The 25,355-nt window shown below is 47.1% G+C and overlaps 2 long non-coding RNA genes across 31 annotated transcripts in view; one reads left to right on the forward strand and one right to left on the reverse strand.

Moving 5' to 3' along the window:
• LOC138917633 (uncharacterized) overlaps nt 1–25,355 on the reverse strand; it is an 80,055-nt gene that overhangs the window by 5,035 nt on the left and 49,665 nt on the right. For all 30 annotated transcript variants that reach the window (XR_011425875.1, XR_011425882.1, XR_011425876.1 and 27 more), the window contains 2 exons: nt 16,703–16,858; nt 15,330–15,455 (listed from right to left, as the gene is read on the reverse strand). This is a non-coding gene — a long non-coding RNA (uncharacterized lncRNA). The remainder of the gene's footprint in view (nt 1–15,329; nt 15,456–16,702; nt 16,859–25,355) is intronic.
• Nucleotides 18,051–24,391, forward strand: LOC138917634 (uncharacterized). Its single transcript, XR_011425893.1, has 4 exons — nt 18,051–18,327; nt 19,074–19,119; nt 19,705–19,765; nt 20,044–24,391. It is a non-coding gene; the product is annotated as an uncharacterized lncRNA (long non-coding RNA).

Genomic DNA, 25,355 nt, shown 5'->3' on the forward strand with positions numbered 1-25,355 from the left:
ACTTCCTAACTTAAAACATAGACTGACTTTCCATTTGCCAACTATTTTTAATTGAAATTTATAGTGTGATCGTTGTAGATTCTACACTGCTGTAAGGAATAACTCCAAAAGTTCCAGTGTACACTTTACCCAGTTCCTTACAATGATAACATTCTGCAAAACTATAGGACGATACCACAGCCAGCTTGTTGGCATTGATGCAATCCACTATCTTATTCAGATTTCTCCAGTTTTACTTGTACTAATTTGTTCCTGTGTATTTAGTTCTGTACAATTTTATCAGATGTGCAAGTTTGTGTATCCATCACAGCTAAAATAATGATCAGTTTTATCACTACAAGGTATTCTTGTATTGCCTATTAAAAAATCAATGGATGTTATTTTTTAGAGCAGTTTTACATTTACAGCAAAATTTAATGAAATACACAGTGTTCTCATATAGTCCTTGCCCCCACATGTGCATAACCTTTCTGTTGTCAATATCCCTCATCAGAGTAGTATACTTTTCACAATTGATGAACATACATAGGCACATCATTATCACTCAAAGTCCATAATTTACATTAAGGTTCACTCTTGGTGTCAGAGATCACTAGGGTATAACTCTGTGGTCCATTTCTGGATTCTCTACTCTGTTCCATTGATTTATGTAGCTGTCCTACAATGAAAATGATGATGCTGTGATTACAGTATGTACAAGGCAATACTAAATATTGTTAAAGTGTTTACTGCCGCATTATTCTTCCTGTCATGATTGTTTTAGCTACTCTCAGCTATGTGCCTTTCTATATAAATTTTAGAAAAAGGTGTCTCTGTCTACAAACTGTGGTGGAATTTTTATTAGAATAATATTAGACCTATAGATCAATTTGGGGATAATTGAGACCTGTACTCATTATTCTATCCAGTAACATGGTGAGGACTGCAGAATTCTCAGCACATAACAACTCCTTCCAAAGCCCCACACCAGGAGGAGACTCAACCAGACTCTGGCGTGGCTTCTAGCTGCATGAGTCTGTGTAACCGGAATGACTCCAGCCCACCATTAAAATGCCTTCCTGAGAGCTCAAAGCTGACAGAAAAATTTGCTATTTATTTTAGTCAACACCCAATTATAGGCCTCTGATACCCCTGCTTAGAGTATTTACTAAAGAGGGCTTACAACTGTAGATATGTATCTCTCAGAATTCTCTAAAGGACCTAAGAGCCACTCCTTTGAAATACGATCATTAAGACAGATAGAGGCTCTTTCTCTCAACTTCTGAGTGAGGATAGAATCCTAACTTTGATAACTGCAAAGTAACGAACACAGTGGGTCTAATCACAGTTACGCTGACCAACCTTTGTACTTTTTCACTTCTTTGACTCTACTGAGCCCCTGAACCCTGCTCCTTCATTCCCTCTTTAAAATTCTAGATTCACCTCCGTACAAATCTGAGCGCAGCTCAGCTTCTGTCAGCTGTTACTGAATAAAATCTGCTTTCACCACTTTAACTAATTTCTGCTGCATTTGTCTTTGACAATAGTAAGGCTCTCAATTTATTTGCATCTTCTTTAATCACTGTAATCGGTATTTTATAATTTTCAGCATCAGATCCTGTACACATGTTCTTGAATTTATGCCTGAATATTTCATGTTCTTCAGAGTGGTTTTAAATAATACAGCATTTTCAAGTTTATCATCTGCAGGTTCATCATTAGTTGTAGAAATAAAATTGTCTTTTGTGTGTTGATCTTGTACTTTGTACTTGGTGAACTTTTTGTACTCACGTATTAGTTCTGATTTTTTTTTTTTTTTGGAGATTCCCAGAGTTTTTTTACACAGACAACAATGAAACTAGGAATGGTTACATTTTTTCCTTTCTAAACTCTATGGCTTTTATTTCCTTTACTTCTGTTATTGCCAGAAGCTTCAGTATTTTGTTGAATAAGAGTAGTGAAAGTGGTATTCCTTTCCTTGTTCCTTATTGTGGGGAGAATCATTTAGTGTTTCCCTGTTAAGCATGAAGTCAACTGTGCATTTTCTGTAGATGACCTTCAACAAGTGAAAGTAGTTTCCATCTATTTCAAACTTGCTAGAAAATTTTATGACAAACAGGAGTTGGATTGTATCAAATGTTTTCTCTACAGCTCTTGCTTATTAACAAGTCTTGCACTTAAACAAATAGACAGCCAGTTATTTCTCTGGCAAAAATTGGTTTATCTGGGATTAGCAAAGAATAGCCATTTGGAGTGTGCAACCATGGCAAGCCATGCAGGAGCACCCAGCAAGGAAGAGAGGAGAAGCTCTTTTATCTCAGAGTGGGGAAAACTGTGGGGGCTATTGGACACAGTCTTGAGGGCAGTGTCTTTTCATCGGCAGAGTTGTGACTGTCTCTCCTTGGGTTAGTTTCTGACTGGTCAGGAAGAGAAAGTCTTTATTCTTCCTGTTGCACTGCGCCTTTGACATAGGGCATGAGAACTCCCTCTATTAGCCTTCCAACACTATTTCAACTACGTTTCCGTTTATTAACTTTCACATGTCCCCATTTTGATTGCGATCTTTCTCTGAAAGCACTGTTGATCTGCAGTCAGATTTTTCCACTTTCAGTAGCCTCTCGTCCCTCGATGCCAGGAAGGAGCTTCTCTGGGAGTCATGTCCCAGGTTGGAGGAAAAACACACAGATTGGAAACATATCGTGGCCACATTTGAGGAACACGGAGTGAGAGGAGGGAGAACTCTCTGGCACTTTTTACCTGAAGTTTGCATGTTATCAAGATCAGAGGCATTGGAGATGATCTGAAGTGTCATGTCATCCTCAAAGGTTTGGCAGACAAACTTCCAACAGACCTGGTCCAGACACCTTGGAAACCTTCGCATCAGATACTGTCTGCTTCCATTTGGAGAAATCTTTATTTTTAAGTCACCAAATGATGTGCAGTTCCCCCCAGAGTTTGTGCTTTCTTCAGGTGTGTCGCATGAATCCAAGTCTTGAGTTTTGTGGCAAAAAGCTTGGCTAGCAGCGCCCGATTGAGGAAAATACTATCATCTTGGTTGAGTTTTGTTAGTTTGAAATTTTTGGTAAGTTGTTCCTTGTTTTCAAGTTGTTAAATTTATGAGAATGGAGCTGTTTATATTATTTTCAATGGCTGAAGAACCTGCAGTGATCTATCCCTCTAGTGTGTCTCAGGCCTTTGAGGGTGAAGAGGCTTCCCCAAAGCTTCTTGAGGCAGAACCCTGTTTGCTGTTGGCCCCTAACAGCTTGAGTGCATCTGGGTTGGGGAGGAGACAGAGACTTCCAAGAACAAGTTGTTTCTTCTTGAAGGAATGCTGAAGATGCCCAAAGTATGGTACTTTGACATACAAATTATTTGGAGCCAAAAGCAATCGAGAGCCAGCAGATGCAGGAAAAACTCTTGATCTCCACCTTGACTGCTTTAAATGAAGGATAGACTTCCTCTTTGGAAAGGAAATTTATGTTTCTAAAGGAAATTTCCATTAGGAAAAGCATCTGCACCAGAAAGAGAATGACTCTTAGAGAATTTTTTTTTGAGGAAGATTAGCCCTGAGCTAACATTCCACACCAACCCTCCTCTTTTTGCTTAAAAAGATAGGCCCTGAGCTAACATCCATGCTCATCCTCCTCTACTTTATACGTGGGATGCCTGCCACAGCATGGCTTGATAAGTGTTGTGTAGGTCCGCACCTGGGATCTGAACTGGTGAACCCCAGGCCATCAAAGCAGAATGTGTGAATTTAACCCGTGTGCCACCAGGCCAACCCCTACAGAATTTTTTTTTTTTTTTGAGGAAGATTAGCCCTGAGCTAACTGCTGCCAATCCTCTTCTTTCTGCTGAGGAAGACTGGCCCTGAGCTAGCATCCACGCCCATCTTCCTCTGCTTTATGTGTGGGACACCTGCCACAGCCTGGCGTGCCAAGTAGTGCCATGTCTGCACCTGGGATCAGAACCGGCGAACCCCAGGCCACCAAAGTGGAACGTGCGCACTTAACCAGTGAACCATCAGGCCAACCCCTAGAGAATATTTTTAACTGAGAGATTTATCTGCATAACAAGGCAAGCTTTATTTATTATACATTTTCTCCCCTCATCTTCCCATAATTTTCCTTCAGCCACTTCCTGCTGCTGCTCACCCAGATGGCTTCCTGCTTCCAAGCTCCCCCATGTGCACTCAGTGTGGACTGGACTTGCAACTGCCAGCTGGTGTGGAGCTGCCTGCTCGAGGGCTGCAGAGCACCATCCTAAGTCTCATCCCCAGCATGACCTACCTGGCCAGCAATACTCAGGATCTGCCACCACTGCACAGGATTGGGGCCGCGGCACTGATGGTTCAGATTGTGGGCAGTACCCAGCCCAATTCCCACTCACTTTTGTTGACCACACGCCTGTGCTGTTTGCAGATGGTACAGATTTAAAAGAGAAGTCATATCCTGCTATTAAAGTGGAACTGTTGGACTGACTTGAGGGATTTTTCAACACCTGTAAAACTAAAGAGAAGCTGGGAGAATTATCAGAAGAGTTCTACAAAAATGAACTACTATCGATTGAAATGTTGAATATACATGTCCCTGCAGTTGCTAAATTGAGACGTCTTTTAGACAGTTCTCCTAGGGAAGATTTACTAGACATTCCGACATCACTTATCCAAACAAGCAACAGAAATGCTCCAAATTTTAGATACTGTGACTCTGGAGGAACTGTCCAAGATGATGATACCACTGCTGGTGAAACAAATGCAAGAATTGAAATTGCTTTAAAAAAACAGAAAACTTGGGGCTGGCCTGGTGGCACAGTGGTTAGGTTTACATGTTCTCCCTCAGTGGCCTGGAGTTTGCCGGTTCAGATCCTGGGTGCAGACCTATGCACCACTCATGAAGACATTTTGTGGCAGGAGTCCCACATATAATGTAGAGGAAGGTGGGCATGGATGTTAGCACAGGGCCAGTCTTCCTCAGCAAAAAGAGGAGGATTGGTGGTAGATGTTAGTCAGGGCTAATCTTCCTCAAAAAAAAAAAAAATTATAACAATAAAACAGAAAAAGCGAGAAAGATGATAATAAATGCATTATATGAATATGCCTCAATAGGATTTCACACATCCTAGGTACTTTATTTTCTGGCACATTGTTATGGGATGTCATGAAGGTGATTTCGACATATCCTGTGTGTTTTCCATGCGTGTCCGACACCTGATTCTGGCGTGTCCGGCAGGTAGTTTCAGTGAATCAGGCACCTGGTTCCGGCGTATCCAACAGGTGGTCCCGGCATGTCTGGTAGGCGATTCCAGCACATGTGACATGTGGTTCCGGCGTATGCGGCAGGGGATTTCGACGTGTCCGGCAGGTGGTTCCAGCATGTCCAGCACCTGGTTCTGGCATGTTTTGCAGGTGGTTCCGTCATGTCGGCACCTGGTTTTTGCATGTGCGACACCTGTGTCTGGTGTATCTGGCAGGTGGTACTCACAAGACTGGCAGGTGGTTCAGATGTGTCTGGCACCTGGTTTTGGCATGTGCGACACCTGCGTCTGGTGTATCCGGCAAGTGGTTCTCACAAGACTGACAGGTGGTTCAGCTGTGTCAAGCAGGTGGTTCTGGCATTTCAGGCACCTGGTTCTGGCCTCTGCTGTACCTGTTTCTGGTGTATCCATCACATGGTTCCAGCGTGGCTGGCACATGGTTCTGGCATATTCGGCAGGTGGCTTCAGCGTACTGGGTACCTGGTTCCGGCGTATCTGACAGTGGGTTCCATGGTTTCTGGCAGGTGGTTCCTGCGTGTCTGGCATGTGGTTCCGGTACGCTCTGAATGTGGTTCCAGCGTGTCCATCAGGTGGCTACCATGTGTCCAGGACCTGATTCCATCGTGTGCGGTTGGTACTTTCGGAGTGTCCAGGTGTTGGTTCCAGCATGTCTGGCCGTTGGTTCCCACATGTCCAGGGGTGATTCCGGTGTGTCCGGCAGGTTGTTCCGGCCTTTTCCAGAAATTGCTTCTGGTGTACCCAGGACCTGGTTCTGGTGTATCCGGCAGGTGATTTTGGCGTGTCCAGCAGGTTGTTCCAATGTGTTACGCTGGTGGTTCCGGCCTCCGTGGCAGGTGTTTGTGGCATGTCTGGCACCTGATTCTGGCGTATACGGCAGGTGGTCTCAGGGTATCTGGTACCTGGGTGCGGCACATCCAACAGATGGTTCCGAAGTGTCTGGCAGGTGGTTCCGAAGTGTCTAGCATGTGGTTCTAGTACGTTCGGAAGATGGCTCAGGCGTGACCGTTGGGTGCTTCAGGCATGTGCGGGAGTTGGTTCTGGCGTGTTAGAGTCATGGTCCCAGCATGTCCGTCATTTGGTTCCAGGTGGTTCTGGCTTGTCTGGTGGGTGCTTCCAGTGTGTCTGGCGGGTCGTTCTGGCATGTCTGTGTGGTGGTTCCAGAGTGTGTGGCAGGTGGTTACGGCATGTCTACCAGGTTTTTCCAGCATCCAAGGTGCCTGGTTCCAGCGTATCAGGCAGGTGATTTTGGCGTGTCCAGCAGGTGGTTCAGGTCAGTCCGGGAGATGGTTCCGGCGTGTCCAACATGTGGTTCTGGCATATCTGAGAGGTGGCTCTGGTGTGTCCGGCAGGTGGTCCTGTTCTGTCTGGCACATGGTTACGGGGTATCATGTAGGTGATTTCAACGTGCCCAGTCGGTTGTCGAGGCCTGTCTGACACCTGGTTCTTGTGTGCCCGGCAGGTAGTTTCAGTGAATCAGGCACCTGGTTCTGGCATATCCAACAGGTGGTCCCGGCATGTCTGGTACGTGATTCCCGCCTGTGCAGCACATGGTTCCAGCGTATCCGGCAGGTGATTTCGACGTGAGCGGCAGGTGGTTCCAGCATGTCAGGCACCTGATTCTGGCATGTCTTGCAGGTGACTCACTCGTGTCTGGGACTTGGTTCTGGCATTTCTTTAAGGTGGTTCATTCATGTCCAGCACCTGGTTTTGGCGTGTGCAACACCTGTTTCTGGAGTTCTTGGCAGGTGGTTCTCACAAGACTGGCAGGTGCTTCAGGCGTGTCCAGCAGGTGGTTCTGGCATGTCGGGCACCTGATTCTGGTGTGCCCAGCATGTGGTTCCAGACTGTCTGTCAAGTGGTTCAAGCTGGTCTAGCAGGTGTTTCAGGTGTGTCCAGCAGCTGTTTCAGGCGTGTCCGGCACCTGGTTCTGGCCTGTGCTGGACCTGTTTCTGGTGTATCCGTCACATGGTTCCAGCGTGTCTGGCACATGGTTCTGGCATATTCGGTAGGTGGCTTCAGCACACTGGGAGCCTGGTTCCGGTGTATCTGACAGTTGGTTCCATGGTGTCTGGCAGGTGGTTCCTGTGTGTCTGGCATATGGTTCTGGTACATTCGAAAGGTGGTTCCGGCATGTCCAGCAGGTTGCAACAGTGTCTCTGGGACCTGATTCCATCCTGTCCGGTTGATGCTTTCAGAGTGTCCTGGCTTTGGTTCCGGCCTGTCTTGCAATTAGTTCCCACATGTCCGGTGGGTGATTCTGGCGTGTCTGGCAGACTTTCCAGCCTTTTCCAGAAATTGGTACTGGCGTATCCAGGACCTGGTTCCGGTGTATCTGGCAGGTGATTTTGGCGTATCCAGCCAGTTGTTCTGGCGTGTTAGGATGGTGGTTCCAGCTTGTGTGGCAGGTGTTTGTGGCGTGTCTGGCACCTGGTTCTGGCATATTTGGGAGGTGGTTTCAGTGTATCTGGTACTTGGTTCTGGGATATCCAACAGGTGGTTCCGAAGTATGTGGCATGTGGTTCTGGTAGGTTCAGAAGACGGTTCCAGCCTGTCCGTTAGGTGCTTCCAGCATGTCTGGAAGTTGGTTCTGGTGTGTCAGACTCATGTTTCCAGTGTGTCCAGTGGGTGGTTCCAGGTGGATCTGGTGTGTCCGGTGGGTGCTTCCGGTGAGTCTGCTGGGTCGTTATGGGATGTCTGTGTGGTGGTTCCAGAGTGTTCGGTGGGTGCTTTCGGCATGCCTGTCGGGTTTTTCCAGCCTCTAAGGTGCCTGGTTCAAGCATATCCAGCAGGTGAGTTCTTTCTCAGCTTCCTAAAGAGCTGGAAGCAAGACAGTTTGTGGCTTGTCTCCGCTTGAGGGACGGAGGCAGTGCTTTGTGCCATCCACCTCTCGAGCAATATAGGGCATGGTTGAGAGCAAATGGGCCTTTCTGACATAGGGGTTTTCTGATACTCTCTCCACGAATGCACAAGGACAGTTGGTTAAAAGCCTCTTGTCTCTATCCTCCTAAGCTTGTGGAATCACAATCATTTGGGCCTTGGCCCAATTGCTTAAGGGGAAGATGTAGCCATTACCCCTGAGCCGGCTTGGCAAGAGGGAAATGTGGCAGAAGCAGAAGTTCTAAAGCAGCGAGTTAAGGGCTGGGAGGAAATGGCGTTCAGCTGCCTGTGTATGAGAGGTTCCCAATATGCTGTAAGAGCACTGTGGAAAGTGACTTCTTTCTCAGCTTCCTAAAGAGCTGGAAGCAAGATGGTTTGTGTCTTGTCTCCCCTGGAGGGATGGAGGCAGTGCTTTGTGCCTTCCACCTCTAGAGCAATGTAGGGCACGGCTGAGAGCAAAGGGGCCTTTCTTCCATAGGTGCTTTCTGACACTCTCTCCTCCAGTGCACAAAAGCGGTGGTTAAAAGCCTATTGTCTCTCTCCTCCTAAGCATGTGGATGCACAATCATTCGGGGCTCAGCCTCCTTGCTTAAGGAGAAGATGTAGGCATTTTGTCTGAGCCGGGCTGGCAAGATGGAAATGCCCCAAAAGCAGAAGTTCTAAAGCAATGAGTTAAGGGCTCCAAATAAACAGCATTTCAGGTGCCTTTGTATGAGATGTTCAAGGTACACTATAAGAACAGTGTGGCAAGTGAGTTCTTTCTCAGCTTCCCAAAGAGCTGGAAGCAAGATGGATTATTGCTCATCTCCCCTTGAGGGTTGGAGGCAGTGTTTTGTGCCTTGCAATTTTAGGGCAATGTAGGACTCTGCTGAGCAAACTTGGCCTTTCTTCCATAGCTGCTTTGTGAACACTCTCTCCACCCATGCACAAGGGCGGCATGAGAGGTTGCCAGTATGCTGTAAGAGCACTGTGGGAAGCAAGTTTTTCTTAACTTCCAAAGAGTGGTTGGTTAAAATCCTATTGTCTCTCTCCTCCTAAGCATGTGGAAGGACAATCTTTCGTGCCTCGGCCAAATGATTCGGGCGGGACTTGTGTGACCCACCTGCCTTAAATGCTGGAACCAACTGTTGGACACTTCAGAAGCATCATCTGGAAACAGTGGAACCACCCACCGCAGATGTGAGAATCAGGTCCAAAACGTGTCAGAAGCACCTTCAGGACACACCAGAACCATCTGACTCTAACGCCAAAATCACCTGCCGGATACACAAGAACCACTTGATGGACGCTCCAGAATCACATGACGGGCATGAAAGAACCATCTCTCAGAGTGCCAGAACCATGTGCTGGAAACGCCGGAACCACATCACTGACAGACATGAACCACCTGCTGGACACGCCTGAACCACCTGCTTCACTCGCCGGAACCACCTTCTGGACAAGCCAAAATCACCTGCCGGATAACCTGGAACCAGGCCCCTTAGAAACCGGAAAAAGCCAACAGACATGCCAGAAGCACCTGCCGAACACCTGGAACCACCATACAGACATGCCTGAATGACCCGCCATACACACCAGAAGCACCCACCAGACACGCCAGAACCACCTGGAACCACCCGCCGGACACACTGGAACCATGACACTGACACGCCAGAACCACCTTGCAGACATGCCAGAAGCACCCAAAGGACATGCTGGAACCATCTTCCGAACGTACCAGAACCACATGCCAGACACACAGGAACCACCTGTCACACACTTCGCAACCACCTGTTGGATATGCCGAGACCATGTGCCAGATACACTGAAACCACCTCCCGAATACGCCAGAACCAGGTGCTGGCCATGCCACAAACACCTGCCAGACAAGCCGGAACCACCAGCCTAACACGCCAGCACAACCTGCCGGACATGCCAAAATCACCTGCTGGATAAACCGGAACCAGGTCCTGGATACGCCAGAACCAATTTCCAGAAAAGGCCAGAGCAACCTGCCAGACAGCCTGGAATCCCCCGCCAGGCATGCGGGAACCAACTGTCAAACACGCCGGAACCAACACCTGGACACATTGAACGCACCAACCACACACGAAGGAATCAGGTTCCGGACACATGGTAGCCACCAGTCGGACACGCCGGAACCACCTTCAGAACATACTGGAACCATATGCCAGACACACAGGAACTACCTGCTAGACACCACGGAACCAATGGTCAGATACGATGGAACCAGGCGCCCAGTACGCTGAAGCCACCTGCTGAACACGCCCAAACACTGTGCTGGACATGCCAGGTCCATATGATGGATACACCAGAAACAGGTCCAGCACAGGCCAGAACCAGGTTCCAGAAACAGCTGAAACAGCGGCTGGACACACCTGAACCACCTGTTAGACCAGCCTGAACCACTAGATGGAGAATCCTGAACCACATGCCAGGCACACTGGAACCAGGTGCCCGACCCGCCTGAACCACCTTCTGGACACGTCTGAACCACCTACAAGTCTTGTGAGAACCACCTGCCGGATACACCAGATACAGGTGTCGCACACACCGAAACCAGGTGATGGACATGACTGACCACCTGCAAGACATGCCAGAACCAGACATGCCAGATGGGGAAGAGGTGATTTTGGGGGAGAGGAGCTTTGTAGATTTCTCACTCGGGCACTTACCTGTTTTGTTCTCCATCCAGGTTTTTTCTGGGAGCAAGTTCTTGAGAAACCTATAATGAAAAGTATGAGCTATCTACATAGGGGGAACTCAGACTTCGTTCAGCAATTCCCTGGGCGTCTGGAGACTCGACAGAATACTTTTTTCTTTTTCCATTGCCAACACCCATGCCCATTCAGGCCTATGTGAGTTTTTACAATGCTCCTCCAACTGGTCTCCAAGCCTCCAGCGTGCCTCATTTCTCTTCATCGTAGAGGACAATAGCAGATCAATGTTTCTGAGGCATGGCTCCACCAGTGCCCTCTCGGATGCGGAAACCTTCCTCTCACTGCCTACCTGATAGACTCCAACTCTCTGCCTTAGCACTCAAGGGCCCCTCCGCCTTCCATGTATCCCACAGTCCTGCCAAACCGAACAGTACCCACAACCCCAAAACACACATTGCATTCTTCTCTTTCACCTCTGCCTGATCAGATGATGGACTTGAAACAAAGCCATCATTTGCTAGTTAAGTGACTTTTGCACAGGTCATTTCACCTCCCTGACCCTCAGTTTCTGCATATATAAGTGATGAATAGTAAGATTCACCTCATATTGTTCTTATAAAGAATTAAAATTGACTTAGAGAGCATATGCAAAAACAGCTGGCTCCCTGCCTGACATGCTGCAGTCACCAATAATTATTCGGATCTAAATATTGGCTCATGCCATGCCCTGCTTCTTTTCCTATTAAAACCTTATCCTTCAAAAATCGGTGTGTACGCTTTCTTGAAAACCAGCCCAAGGTGTAAACTGAAGTTCATTTTCCTAAGCTGCTCAGTAACATTTATAACGCAAAGTCTAATGCATTAGATCGGCTTTTTTGTTTAAGCAAAAGAAGCTAACTCTGGCTAACTTCAGTTTTCTTATTAAAGAAATTGACTAGAAGGACTTACGGTGACTCACATAACTGAAGGGAATTTTTGAAAAAATCAACAAACAGAAAGCAAAAATAAGCTTTGGAAGACACAATAGAGCACAGCGTATAGTTATTATTACTGCCGTTCACCAAATATTGTCGGCTCTTCTCTGGCACACAGAAGGGATGTATCTTCTTGGCCCCTTAAAGTCAAATGTGACTTTGTGAGCCTTTGGCAAATGAAACTTGAGCAAAAATGAGGCTGTCTCTTCCAGACAAACCTTTGGCAAACAGTAGGAGTGTGTTTTTCCTGCCTGGCAGTTGTGCAAGAAGTTGGATCGAGCATCTTTTAGCTGCCATCTACTCAATCCTCCAGACTGAGCAAGGATAATACAGAGCCAGCCCCTGATGACATGGAGCATGTTCGAGAAATAAACCTTGGTCATTTTTAGCTGAGACTTAGGAGTTTGTTGTGAATACAGCACAACATGGACTATCTGACTGATGAAAACATATGTAGGGGAGGAAGACATTTCCTCTTCCCAAGTGTGGGTTCATCTGGCTGGAGAACGAATTAAATTCACATGAGACAGAAAAGCAAGAGAAAATTAAACAAAGCTTTATGAGGAACCGTGGCCCGGTGCCTTTCTTCCCGAAGGAAGAAAGGGCACCAAAGAAGTGGGGTGCACATAGTGGTTATATACCGCCAAATGGGGTGTTTCACATGTGATTGAAATGTCCCTCCCACAATAGTCACAAGATTGCCCTGTCGGCACTTGATGGACACAGCAGGTAGTGGGTCTGCTATCTCAGTGGGCATGGCAGGACTCAAGTCGATTGTCTGGAGCTGGGCGGTCACAGGTGAGCTCAGCAATCAGTTCCTAGCCTAAGGAAAGATGCTTAATCCTTAAGAAATGCCAACGTTGGGAGGGGGAGGAAAGTCAGTTACAGGAGGTTACCAGACTAGCACAATAAAATGCAGATTTAAGTCCTTGCCTTTGGTATTGATTAAGAGTTTTTAGAGAGAAGGTCATCTCCTTTCTTCTTCCTGGTACAGAGAGGGAGGCAACTTTTACAGATAGAGATTTACCTTACAAATGTAAATGTGCCCTGACAAAGGGCAAGTTCCATTCCTCCTTCCCTGTCCCAGTTTATCAAAAGCAATCAGCCTCAAATAATCCTGATGCCAAAGAGACATATCTTGGGGTGGCCATTTCCAGGTCCCCACACATACATATTACCAATTTCCTGTGCTGTTGACCAAAATGACTTCAGTGAGCCAATATTAGAATTCCTTTTCACAAAGGTGGATAAGTGACAGATTAGAAGTCTACAGTCCCAGGAGTGTAGACAGATACCATGCTTATATATAGCAAAAATATTTCCTCATTTTGTCCTTTACCTGTCAATAAAAAAGTATATCTATAGAAATCTGGAGGTAAAGCTCCAGACAAAACCAACATGGTGACAAGGAGGAACATTACATACTTGTAAAAGGAGCGACAGATGAGAAAATAATAATAATGGCTGGGAACTTATAGAACCTTGCATTGAAAGGGATCTCATATGGAACTCAGGAAATATTTATAGCTGAAAGCACTACATGACAAAATCTGGTGGATGGAATTAAACAATACTTAGAAGAAAGATACCTTCAACATACGTATCTAAAAAGAAAAATTAGAAACCAATGAGCTGCTTGTTCAAGAAGCTAGACAAAGAGCAAGAAAGTAAAGTCAGGAAGAAAGGAAATGAGAAAGAGAAATGCCAAACCTTTGTTTCTATTTATTTGCTCTTTATTTATTGCTATGGACTGAATTCTCTCTCCCCACCATTCATATATGGAAGCCCTGACCCCCCTTGTGACCATGTCCAGACACAAGGTCTTTAGGAAGTAATTATGGTGAAAATGAAGTCATAATGGTGGAACCTAAATCAGATAGGACTGTGGCCTCATCAGAAGTGGAAGAGATCTCTCTTTCTGTTTCTTCACACGCATACACACACCCCGCCATCTGAGGACTCAGTGAGAAGGGGACCTTATGCAAGCTGAGGAGAGAGCCCTCGCCAGAACCTGACCATGCTGGCATCCTGCTCTCAGGCTTCCAGCCCCCAGAATGGTGAGAAAATAAATTTCTGTTGTTTAAGTCACCCACGCTATGGCATTTTGTTATGGGAACCCAAGCTAAGACGCTTATCTTTCACAGTTTGTTCCTAGGTTCTGGTACCAATTCCAATGTGTGTGGGGTTGGGGGTCAGGGGAGTCCCCCACAGCAACAAGCAATTCTTGGGACACCAGCTGGGTGTCCTACAATTCAACTCGATTCTGACACTATGTACCCAGAGACAGCATCACATCCCACAGGTTAAGGGTTCAGCCCCACAAGACTGCCCCCACTGCAGGTGCCAAGAGCAAGTCTAGGCTGTCACCTATGCTTCTGAGCAACTGGCTGTCAGTAGGAGGTTCTCAAGACTCTCTACTCCGGTTCGACGAATTTGCTAGGGCGGCTCACAGAACTCAGAGAAACCTCTTACTTACTAGATTACCTGTTTATTAGAAAAGGATATGACTTGGGAATAGCTCGATGGAACAGACGCACAGGGCAAGGCACGGGGAAAGGGCACTGAGCTTCCACGCCCTCTCCAGGTAACCACTCTCCCAGAACCTGCACATGGTCACCAACCTGGATGCTCTTGGAAATCTGTCCTTTTGGGTTTTTATGCATAAGCCGTTTATTTATTCTCTTACCCTCGGCTGCTGTTTTTCCTTCCCCATTTATAGCCCAAAGCCAATCAAAGAAGGACATGTGCAGTGTGATGCTGTTCCTGTACATTTTTTAAGTGCATAACAATGTAAGAATTTGTTAACGGAGACATACACATGTATGTCTTGACTATGCGTAAAAATGTAATCTTTTGTTAATGGAGCCATGCACATGGATATTCTTGGAATCATAAAGAATGTAATTAATTTTAGGATATTGATACCTATGATGAGGGAGGGAGGAGAACGGGATGGAAATGTGAATTTTAGGTGTGACAGCAACATTTTGCTTCTTAAAAACAGAGATATCGTTGTGGGCTGAATCATGTCCCTGAAAATTCATATGTTGAAGTCCTAACTCCAGGACCTCATAATAGGGCTGTATTTGGAGAGAGGGCCTCTAAAGAGGTAATTAAGGTAAAGTGAGGTCACATGGGTAGGCTCCAATCCAATGTGACTGATACTCACATAAGAAGAGAAGATTAGAACTCAGACACACACAGAGGGAAGACCGTGTGAGGACACAGGGAGAAGCGGCCGGGGAGAGAGGCCTCAGAAGAGACTATACCGGCCAATGCCTTGATCTTGAACTTCAGCCTCCAGAGCCGTGAGAAAATAAATTTCTATTGTTTAAGCCACCCTACGTGTGGTATTTTGTTATGGCAGCCCCAGCAAATGAATGCAACATCGGAAGCAAATAGGGCAGAATTGAACGTCTCTTCTTTCTGGGTATTAGGGCCGGAGATAGAGGTCATACTATGTACTCTTCTGCATAGTTGAAATATTTCCATAATAGTTAAGAAAATAACAAGCAGATCCCGAAAAAGAATAACCAGAGAGTAGAAATTTATGTGTGATTACCTTACAGGCCAAGGTGGGTTTCGTGTTGGGCAGGTGGTTCTCTTCCACAGGGTGTGTCAGTCACCCATGAATTCCCGTCTCTTGGCTCTGCCATTCCTGACGCCTGTATCATCGTCTGCAACCAATCTGCACAAGGAGAAAGAAGGAACACGGAGAAGACACACCTGCTTTCAAAAGTTCCAACCTGGAAATGGCACACACCACTTCCACTCCCATTGCATTGGCTGAAACATAGTCACACGCCACACCTCACTGCAAGTTGCTGGGTGACTGCCTTCCTGGGCACCCAGGACAAGGATGTGGACAAACAGCCAGTAGTCCCACCCACAATGTCATCAGGTTGACCCTGGTCTTCATGCTGCTGCTCAGTCTACAGCGTGTCTGCCAGGTCTATGGTTAGGGTTTAGATATTTTACAAAGGCGCGGGGTTGGGGGTCATGGTTTGGGACTTCAAAGAGGAGGAAGCCAATTCACAAGGAGACAGAAAACCAAATGTTTGCTGGGCCATCTCTAAACAAATGAGAGAGAACTTGTGTAAAATGGGCCCGGCTAGGTACCTTCTTCTCTACCACATCTAGAGTTCCCTACGTTGACAGCTCCTTCCTGGAACAGGCCTTCTGTCTTAAATTCTTTTAGGCAGTTAGGGGCGAGGCCAAAGTTTCTTTTATATATAAATTTTATGTGTATATATGTAATTTATAGAACTAAATAAATGAATTTAAATATAGATACAATGGATTATATATTCTATTATATATCAATATTAATATATATTATATATATATAGATAATCTCCTTGGTTCTCCAGAGAACCCTGACAAATACAGGAGGAGTTAATATTCTTTTATCGATGGCATTTACATTTAATCATTTGAAATTCTTAGTTATGACATTGTTATGGCTTGCAAGGAAGTGTCCTTTTCAGTGTTTCATTTAGAGGCCTCAAGATACCAATTTTAAAAAGTTTCCCATTTTATTTGTTTGGTTTGATAGGCTTTTTCCAATTGAGTGCACAGATAAACCAATTTAGGAATTTCAAAGGAGCCCCATTTAGGCCAGTGAAGCTTTAAATCACCCTGAGTAATCTGAGCCCAGTGGGACAAAAATCTACATGTAGAAGGTCTGGATTTTTTAAAGACAAAACCAGCAGGAGTCCCAGAGTGGGGCTGTTCTTTGGTGGTCCTCTTAGAAAATGGATTTCTCATTTGTATGAACTTACCCAAGGATCAAAGGCCCAAAAAAGGAGTGAAAGAAACAGAAGCTTCTAACAAAGCTGACAATGGAAGGATGGCCAGAACCAGTATCAAAGGACGCCTACATAAAGAGTCTGGACCTCTACCAAAAATGGGAGGTCCAGGCCCAGGAGGACTTACCACCAGGAACCAGAGCCACCAGGAGGAGACGACAGAGCACAAAAGATTCTTTGCAGGCACCTTGCTTGTGTCTGTGAAGTGGCACCAGAATTGAAGGTCAGTAGCTAGGGATCCCACTTCTGTCACCATGTAAAGTCAGCAAATAAGAGGCATAAACTGCAAAAGAACCAAAAAGTTTATTTGGGGTCTCAAGAATTGCAATTCAGGAGATGTAGATTCGAGTAGAAGCTCAAGTGTGCTCCTAGGAAGACAAAGGAGGCAGGGGTAGATAAAAGGAAAGGACACAGGCTTACAAAGGTCTACAGTGAACAGTTAATGACTGGTTCTGGCATGGGGTGAGCTGACTTGCCAGAACATAGTTGGTCCTAGGCAGACTGCCCCTTCTTGGAATGAGGAAACACTTCAAGATGTGACCTCTGCTGTCAGGTAAAGCTCAAAAGTTCAGTTAACATCTGGTGGTGGATGTGGTGTACAAGCATAAGCCCCACTTCCTTAATGGCCTCCCAGCTCCATTTTAGAAGCCTTGAAAATGGTACTCCATTTTGACATTGTCATCCACCACAGTCACGCACCATGTAACAATATTAACGATGTTTCGGTCACTAATGGACCACATATATGACAGTGGTCCCATACGGGTAGCACCACATAGCCTGGGTGTGTAGTAGGCTCTACCACTTAGGTTTGTGTAAGTACACTGTGTGATGTTCACACAACAGTGAAAGTGCCTAATGATGCATTTCTCAAAACATGTCCCTTTCATTAAGTGAGGTATGCCCGTACTGATTTTAGTCTTGTGAATGTTGAATAATGAATTATTCATTTCAATTATTTGAGTCAGCCCCACTGGCTGAAGACGGTAAAGGCTGACTGAAGCAAAAAACTAAAATTTGTTACTCAACATTCACAAAACCAAATGAGTAAAGAACTTTAAGTTCTATATCAGGGTTCATGTAAGGCAAAAACATTCTAAAGGAAAGATGGATTTGAGGACATATATGATTCTGAGTGTAAATGTCTGGGTACTAGCAAAAATTCCAGGGAGCATTTCAGACTTTCGAGGCAGTGGAAGTGGTGAAACCAAAGTCAAGCTCTCCAAACAGTAAAGGGGGCCCAGGTAATATCTGGAGTACAGGTGGAACAGGCAGAAAATTCCATTAATGTAATTGTATGATATGATGAACGGACAGAGTTGGAAAATAGGATGGCAGGGTAGGGCAGAGGGACCTGGAGGGCCCAGGATGGATGGAGAGATCAGCTGGGCTGGTGGGGGGAAGGGGCCATGGGCACACCCTCTTCATGTCCCCTCCCCCACCCTCTGAAACCCTTTGTGACTCTTCAGTGCTCTGTGATGCAGGCCTGGGATTATAGGCAAGTGTGGACACTCTCAGAGCTCAGTTGCCTCAGGCAGCCTTGCGATTCAGAAAATGGAGTTCAGTCAATGGAATGTTCTCTCATTTCTGAATAGCCATATTGAGTTGTTTTTGAGCATCTGCTCAACATTCTTAGATAGTGACCACAACCTCACCATCGTGTGTGGGTTGTGGTTGCTTCTTCTGTTCCTGTGCTTCCTGGTGGGGATTCCATCTTTACCAACCTTCTGGAAAACCAAAATCTACCAAAAGGTAAGGATCCCTGGGCAAGCCACCAACAGGGATTTTTTATTGTTGTTTCCATTTCTAGTCCCACATTTTTAAATGAGTTGGTCCAGAGAGACTCCTAAGATGGCAAGTCTGAATAGAGGATAGAACATCATCCTTCTAGGGGAATAGGAGAGGCAGGACTAGGGGTTCAGCTGGGACTGTTTCCCATTTAAAACTCACAGACCATCTGGGTGTGGTGGAGGATTCCTGGATAAAATCCCATCACTGATTTCACGGCCCTGCATTAGGTTATTTAGAGAGTTTGGGATCTGTGTAGGAGAACACTGTTCCCAACACTGGATCATGAGTCACATTCCCATGTCGGGCGTCATTCAACCAAACCGTCCTTTGTATTGAGCAGATCAGGAGAGCAGGGCTGAGCCTCTGAGCAGACACTGGAGTGTGAGCTCTGTCCCAGGATACAGGGTCCCATCTGAGGAAGCACAGATGTGACTGTGGGCCTCAGAGGCTATGCCCTCCTTGAGCAGAGGACTTCTGACTGAGAATATCAAGTGTGGACTCTAGCCAAAAATCCTCCTTCGAGTTTTTCAAAGAAGGAAAAATTGAAAGTATCTTATCACCTTTAGAAATTCAGAAAGGGAAAGAACACAAAGTGCTAGTAATAAAAATGGAGAGTGACGTTAATCTTGGATGAATATCTGAGTTTCCTAGAGAGAGGAGCAAGCCAACTAAGTCCTCGCTCCTCATTCTTTTCTTTTTGTTCTCAGCATCAGGGCAGAGCCAAGAGGAGAAGAAGAGGTGGAACATCAAGTGGTAAGGTTCCACCTATCCCACCTGAGCTCTCCAAGGGTGACCCTTCCTGTCCTCTCCATGAGGTCCCAGGTCCATGGTCTCTGAGGATGTCAGTCGCTAGATAGAGTCCCTCTCAGAAGATAGAGGCCTCAGAGGAAAGGCTCATGGGAAGGTAGTCAGAACCCGAGACATTTCTCAGATTCCTGCTCTGCCCAGCTCTGGGCATGAAGCAGTGATGGGCCTGGACAATGGGTGTTGCCCAGTGGGTGGCCGTGGGAGACGTCAAGAGTCAGAACTTCTGTCTCCTGACCTTGTAGAAACTACGTTGACTTCCTGGATGATCAGACTCCTCGAGGTAACCATTGACCTATGTTCCTCACATGGGGGTTTTGAAAATCCCATGGGATAACGTATGTGACAGTACTTTATAAATGAAGCAACAAACACATGTGAACCTTATTAATATTATCGTTGACCGTTTGACCACATCTACTGATTCTTGGGGCTTTCAGAGTTAATATCCCAAGGGTCTCCCATAAAGGGACTCCTGTGTAACACCTATGCTTCTACCTTTATTACATGTAATTCACTCTTCTGGTTTCCCAGGTTGGAGAAATTACCAGAGGGAAACAGAGGAGAAAAGGAGGCTAATTTCTATTCTGAAAAGGTGACTAGTCTTTTCTTTCCTGATCCCCCTTTAACATGTTCTCTGCAATTCCCGGGATTCAGTACAGCCTGCAGTAGTCATGGGAGGGGTTTGCCATAGGAACGGGTATGTGAATGAAGGCCTTGGGGTGAGGGCTGCTGAGTGTATGGTGAAGTCATAGACGTGGGGCATTGTGAAGGGGCAGCAGGCTTCAGGTGGCCCCTCCCCTGACAGGCCAGCAGGTCCTCCTTTCCTTGTTCTGGCCCTGGCTACAGTTTTCTACTTCCTGTCTCCCGCAGGCCCCTAGGCCGGCCTCTCGATACCACCCGCTTTCGTCAACTATTATGCCCAGACCCCTCCTGTGAGGTGTGTAATAGCACAACTGCTGAGATCAATCGGCTCCTGGAGGACCTGGAAGATGATACCGCCTCTGTGTCCTCTATGGCTTCCACAGCTTCTGGGACTGAGTCATCATTCACTCTGTCCTCTGCCTTCTCAGAAGTCCCTCCAGGAGACCTAACACCATCCCCTCCACCTGACCCTTCCCCACCGCCCCCCTCCGTCCTCTCACCTAACCCAATGACACCCTTAGCTGACTTTCTTTCACCCTCACCACCGGGTCACTCTATGCCACCAGAGCCTTTTCCTCCCTTGGAGTCCAAATTCCCAGCAGACCATTCCCCACCCCAACCCCTTGCCCTTCCCCCTCTGCCACCACATGACACCCAGGCAACGGGTCCTATTCTCCAACCAGAGGCCACTCTGTCTCTGAATACGATCTTCTCTCTTGACCGCACCCTTTCCCAAGATATTAACCCCTTACCAAATTTGTCCCAGATAATCAATCCCACTGATTCACTGGCTTGTCATCACACACCACCAAGCCTGTCTGTCTCACCACCGACAGACCACCCTTTAACTGTGACTCAGTCTAAATTGGTTTCCATCTTACTGAAGTCTGTTCCAGAGAACTCATCTCCAGATAGCCGTGGTGGGTTGTCCACTTATGTCCCAACAGTCAGAGGCACTGACCATTCAAGCCTGTCAATTTCAGAATTATCCTGGTGGCAAGCTTGTGCCAAAGACTTGTTCTTAGCACCTTCCACCTTGGCACCATGTGATTTTAATCGAGAGTTTCTTGCCCTCCATTCTTCAGAGTCCTCTCTGGAGAGACACCCTACAGCTAACCTTATAGAGCCTGGTAACCTCTCATTTCTCAGCCCTCATGTCCTGGCACTCCTGGAGAGACAAGTCCGAAAGAGGAGGGATTTCCTGATGTGGAAGGAAAAGGAGAAGGAGAAGGGTTCTTTTCCAAAAAAACTTAGGCCAGGCCACCAACTAAATCCTTCGGGGAAAACGTTAGAGTCAAATGCTGATGAGTGTGACTCAGCATTCTCCCTTCCTTCTTGGAGCAGTGCAGGCAAACCAAAGGAGCTGCACATGCATGAGCAGCCCCCATATCCTAAAATCTTGGAGGACCATTTACAGGAAAAATGTATGCAGCTCTTCTGGGGTCTCCCATCTCTGCACAGCGAGTCCTTGCCCTCTGCTATCTGTGACTCAAGTGACTGCACCACAATCTTCCTTTTCAATACCATCTCAAATGACTCCATGGGCCAAGAATCCCCAGTACCTCTCCATCGCCCACCTCCATCCTTGCCTGAGATCCAGCCCCAACCCTTGCCTCAAACCCTGCCCCAATCCCAGCCCCTACCTCTCACTCAGGTCAAGTCCCAGGCCCACCTTAAATCCCCACTCCCAATCCTACCATCTGGTCCTCTACCCCAGATAAGGATCTGTGGAGTGTGTCACCATAGACCCCAGGATGAATCAGAGTCTCTCACCTCATCTGAAATTCAACAACTGGAATGGAAAGTGTTGCAGAAGCAACAGGAAAGTTTGTGGGGTTCCCCCTCTGTAGTCCAAAGATCTCAGGAAGAATTTTGTTCTTCAGCTCCCAACTTTCCTTACCATCAGGCCTCCCAGGCCCATGCCTCCATCTCCATCCTTCCCGTAGAGTTTCCTCTCAGTGATGAGCTGAGGAAGAAACTGGAACATCACCTTCGAAAGAGGCTCATCCAACACCGGTGGGGCCTGCCCCGCAGGATCTGTGAGTGTCTGTCACTGATGATGCCTCCAAGAGATTTCTCAGAGATAGCTAAGTCAGAGAGCAATCGTGGACTCTCACGGATCTCGGTGAACAAAGATCTAAATGTTGGATTGAGCCAATCCAAAAGCTTCCATGAGAGGGGTTCAGAACTGCTTCAGGTAGAGAAGGAGATGGGGAAGGATCGGGGGCACAGCCCAGAGAATGGCCCAAAAGCTCATCTGTTGAGTGACCCAGAGAGCTCTTCAGATAAGGATCTGGCATATGACTCTGAGAAAGACCTAAATAGTCACGTGGCAAGTCTGTCAGGGAAAAATTCAAGGGCCTTGGAGGAAAGTCTAGATCAGAAACAACTTGAAAATGTCCTGAAAGCACATTTGAGCAAGAAGTTTGAGGAAATCAGTGAGGCTCGGCTCCCTGGGATGGTGCGCAGTTCATGGCATGCCAGCAAGCAGACATTGCTGCTTTCTGACAAATCCCGCACCCAAATAACACAGAGGAGTTTGCCACCTTCAGTGGGTGGGGACTCCTCCCTGAATACCTTCCAGGAGCTTTGCTTCATTGATTCCAGCGCACAACAGATGATGGAAAGCCATATTAAAAGCTTTCGTATGAGAATGGAGTGGGGCCTTCCCTGCAGGGTCCTTGAATCCATACAGGCATTTAAATTGGAAGATGCTGCATCCCAGTCCTTGACCTATTTCTACTGTCCCCCCTCAAATAACCCAACTTTGGAAGTGGACTCCAAATCCGAGGGCTTCGAGCCCCATAGAGGAAGCTCTAAATCTGTTCTTCAAGAAAAAGCGGAAACAACAAATTCAGCCCTGGTCCTGGATCGTCTTTGCCCTGCTACTTCACCTATGGGCAGGCAAGGACAAGGGGTGCCGAGACAATCACCCTCTGGTATCAACCAAGAGATTGCAGAGGTTGTTCAGAGGAGTAAGGGTGCCAGGCAGACTCATCTGCCTGTCACATGGGGCATCACAGGCAAAGCGAGTCAGAAATTTACTCAGCTAGGCAACAGATGCCCCCCAGAGCTGCCTGCAAGGCAAGCTGGTGCCAAACATGAGACAAAGGATGCGAGAGTGAGTCCCAGTGATAGAAGAGAAGGGCGACAGGACAAAAAGATGAAGTCGGAACCCTTTTCCGTGCACAGCACGGCCAGGGACATATTCAGGGCCAAGGAGCTCAACGCTCTGCAGTCAAAAACTGGTAATGTGTTGACAACCAGCAAGCCAGGAAGCTCCCAAAGGATACGTGAGAATCACAGTAAAATAGAAATTACTGGGACCATTGAAAGCCCTGCACCAAAAAGACAAGTTCCCCAAGACCCGAAGTCATCGGATCTTAAGGAACATCTGTTTAGGGAATTAAAGTCGAAACTAGAGAAGAGGAATCAGAGCCAGGTCCAAGGCCAACACACTGACAGGTCCCCTGCCTCAGAGAGCTTGACTTGCAAGGCCTCACTGACTCATGCCCACGGTGTCTCCAGTGGGGACATGGGAGCTTCCCAGGTGCTGCATGTCCATCTGGAGGACACTGGGATCAGCAGGCAGCAGCGGCAGGAGCCTTGGGTCCCTAAGAAAGATCGAAAGAGGTACGAGGATAAGAAATTCCCACCAGCTACAATGAGAGTGAGCCCTCCGGGCACCAACAAAGAAGAGCTTGGTGGAGGGGATGCAGGGTTGGGGACATCCCAACCTACAAGAAAGAGTTTCCCTACTCAGATCACAGCATCAGAGGAGACGCTTGGGAGCAAGTCTTCCCAGACCTCATCACAGAAGGCACAGCCTCCTCCTGAAAGTCTGTTCAGAAAAAAGATGAACCACATTTTTCAATGGCTTCGTCCTGGGACAAAAGGCAAAAACCAAGAACATCCCCAGGAAAAGGGCAGCCCCATATCATCTGCACAGAGCAGAGGCCTGGTTAAAGGGAGAGCTGCCGTTACTGGGACCACCACGGCTCAGAAGACCAGGACGGTCCCTGGGAAGTTCCCAGTGGAGAAACTGGGGCAGCGGTGTGCAGCAGAGGTCACCCGCCCTCAAGAGCCCCTTCCTTCCCTGAGGAAGTTTGTGAAAACTGACCAGAAGGCAGAAGAGCAGGCCCAGGCAGAGCCCGTCCAGGGGCATCCTTCCAACTACAGGGCTCCCTCCTGTAAAGTGCCAAGCACCAAGTCCTGCCACCAAGAAGTTGTCTTTGCTGGCCAGAATTATCCTACATGTTCTAGACGGATCAGAGACCAGAACAGACACCCTCAGAAAGTCATGGCGTTTAAAGATCAGCTATTGGATCAGAAGCGTCCCTTATCTGTGCCCCGCAGGGAGCATGTGCCCCATCCAAGCTCCACCTGCAGGCGTCAAGCCGGCCCAGGGGCCTCCAGCTGTTCTCACCACTGCTAAAGGCACTATGTTTAGGGATCCGTCTCTATGTCAACAGAAAACGCTTTTCCAGCGTTTCGAGAGCGGAAAATTTCCCACCGCAAAATAATTCCTTCTTGTGGAGAATATTAATTCTCCCCAATAAATGATTCTCTAATAATAGTGATGTCTTTTCTGTGTCCTGTGTTGGGGGCATGGGTTTCAGGTAACTCAGGGCTTGTGCTTAGGGAAAAGGAGGAGTGAGTTCAGCTCTTACTGATTGCTTCCTCTGGCTTCTAAAAGGTCACCAGTGCTCTGGAGCTCTTGTTGACAAAGAGATATCACGTGCCCCCAAAAGCCCATTTCCTCCCTGATGAAGTTTGAGGAGGTGGGCTCTGCCTCCTGCCTCTTCGCTTAGCCTTAACGAAAGTGTAGAGCAGCTCACACCTTCCGCTCACTGAATGTTTTACATCCTTCAGAGAGTAGGGAAGACAGGTGTTCTCTATCCGAAGAGGGTCAAGAATAGGTATGCAATTCATAAAACAACAATGAAGAAAAAACAGTGGCTTCATCATGATTTAGAGGTCAGTGACCAGAGGACCCCACAGGGGGTGAACCCTGAATGGGATTTGGGGGGTGGGGGAGGGTATTGCTGCAGTGGATCCTGGGCTGGTGGGGGAGGGGCTAGGAACAGCACAGACGCGCCTTAAGAATCTGTCATGCGAGTCATATTAATGTGTTAGGGAAGAATACTTTAAACTTTACATTCAGGTTTCCCTACTGGAAAGGCACCTGGGGGAAGTGGTTCCCCTCTGCAGGTATTTCTTCAGACTGCCAAATGATATTTTGTTGCAGAGCAAAAGCATCACTCAGCTGCCAGTAGTAACAATGTTGACCAGGTAGCCACCTACCTCCCAGGATAAAATAAAGCTGAGAGTAAGGAAAAGATGACTTGGAGTAAGCGAGGAGGGAAGAAAAAATGAAGAGGGGAAAGAAGGACCTTGCTGGTAGAACAAAGCTTTATGCCTCATCATCCATATGGTGACCCTGTCCTGTTCCCCCCGCCCCCTCCTCAATCTGATCCAGGCATCACCACCTTGAGGCTGATCCAGGCACTGCACAGCACACTGATGCCTTATTCCAAAAA

This window comes from Equus caballus, chromosome 15 (genome assembly GCF_041296265.1).
Source record: "Equus caballus isolate H_3958 breed thoroughbred chromosome 15, TB-T2T, whole genome shotgun sequence".
In the NCBI taxonomy this organism is placed as follows: Eukaryota; Metazoa; Chordata; class Mammalia; order Perissodactyla; family Equidae; genus Equus; species Equus caballus.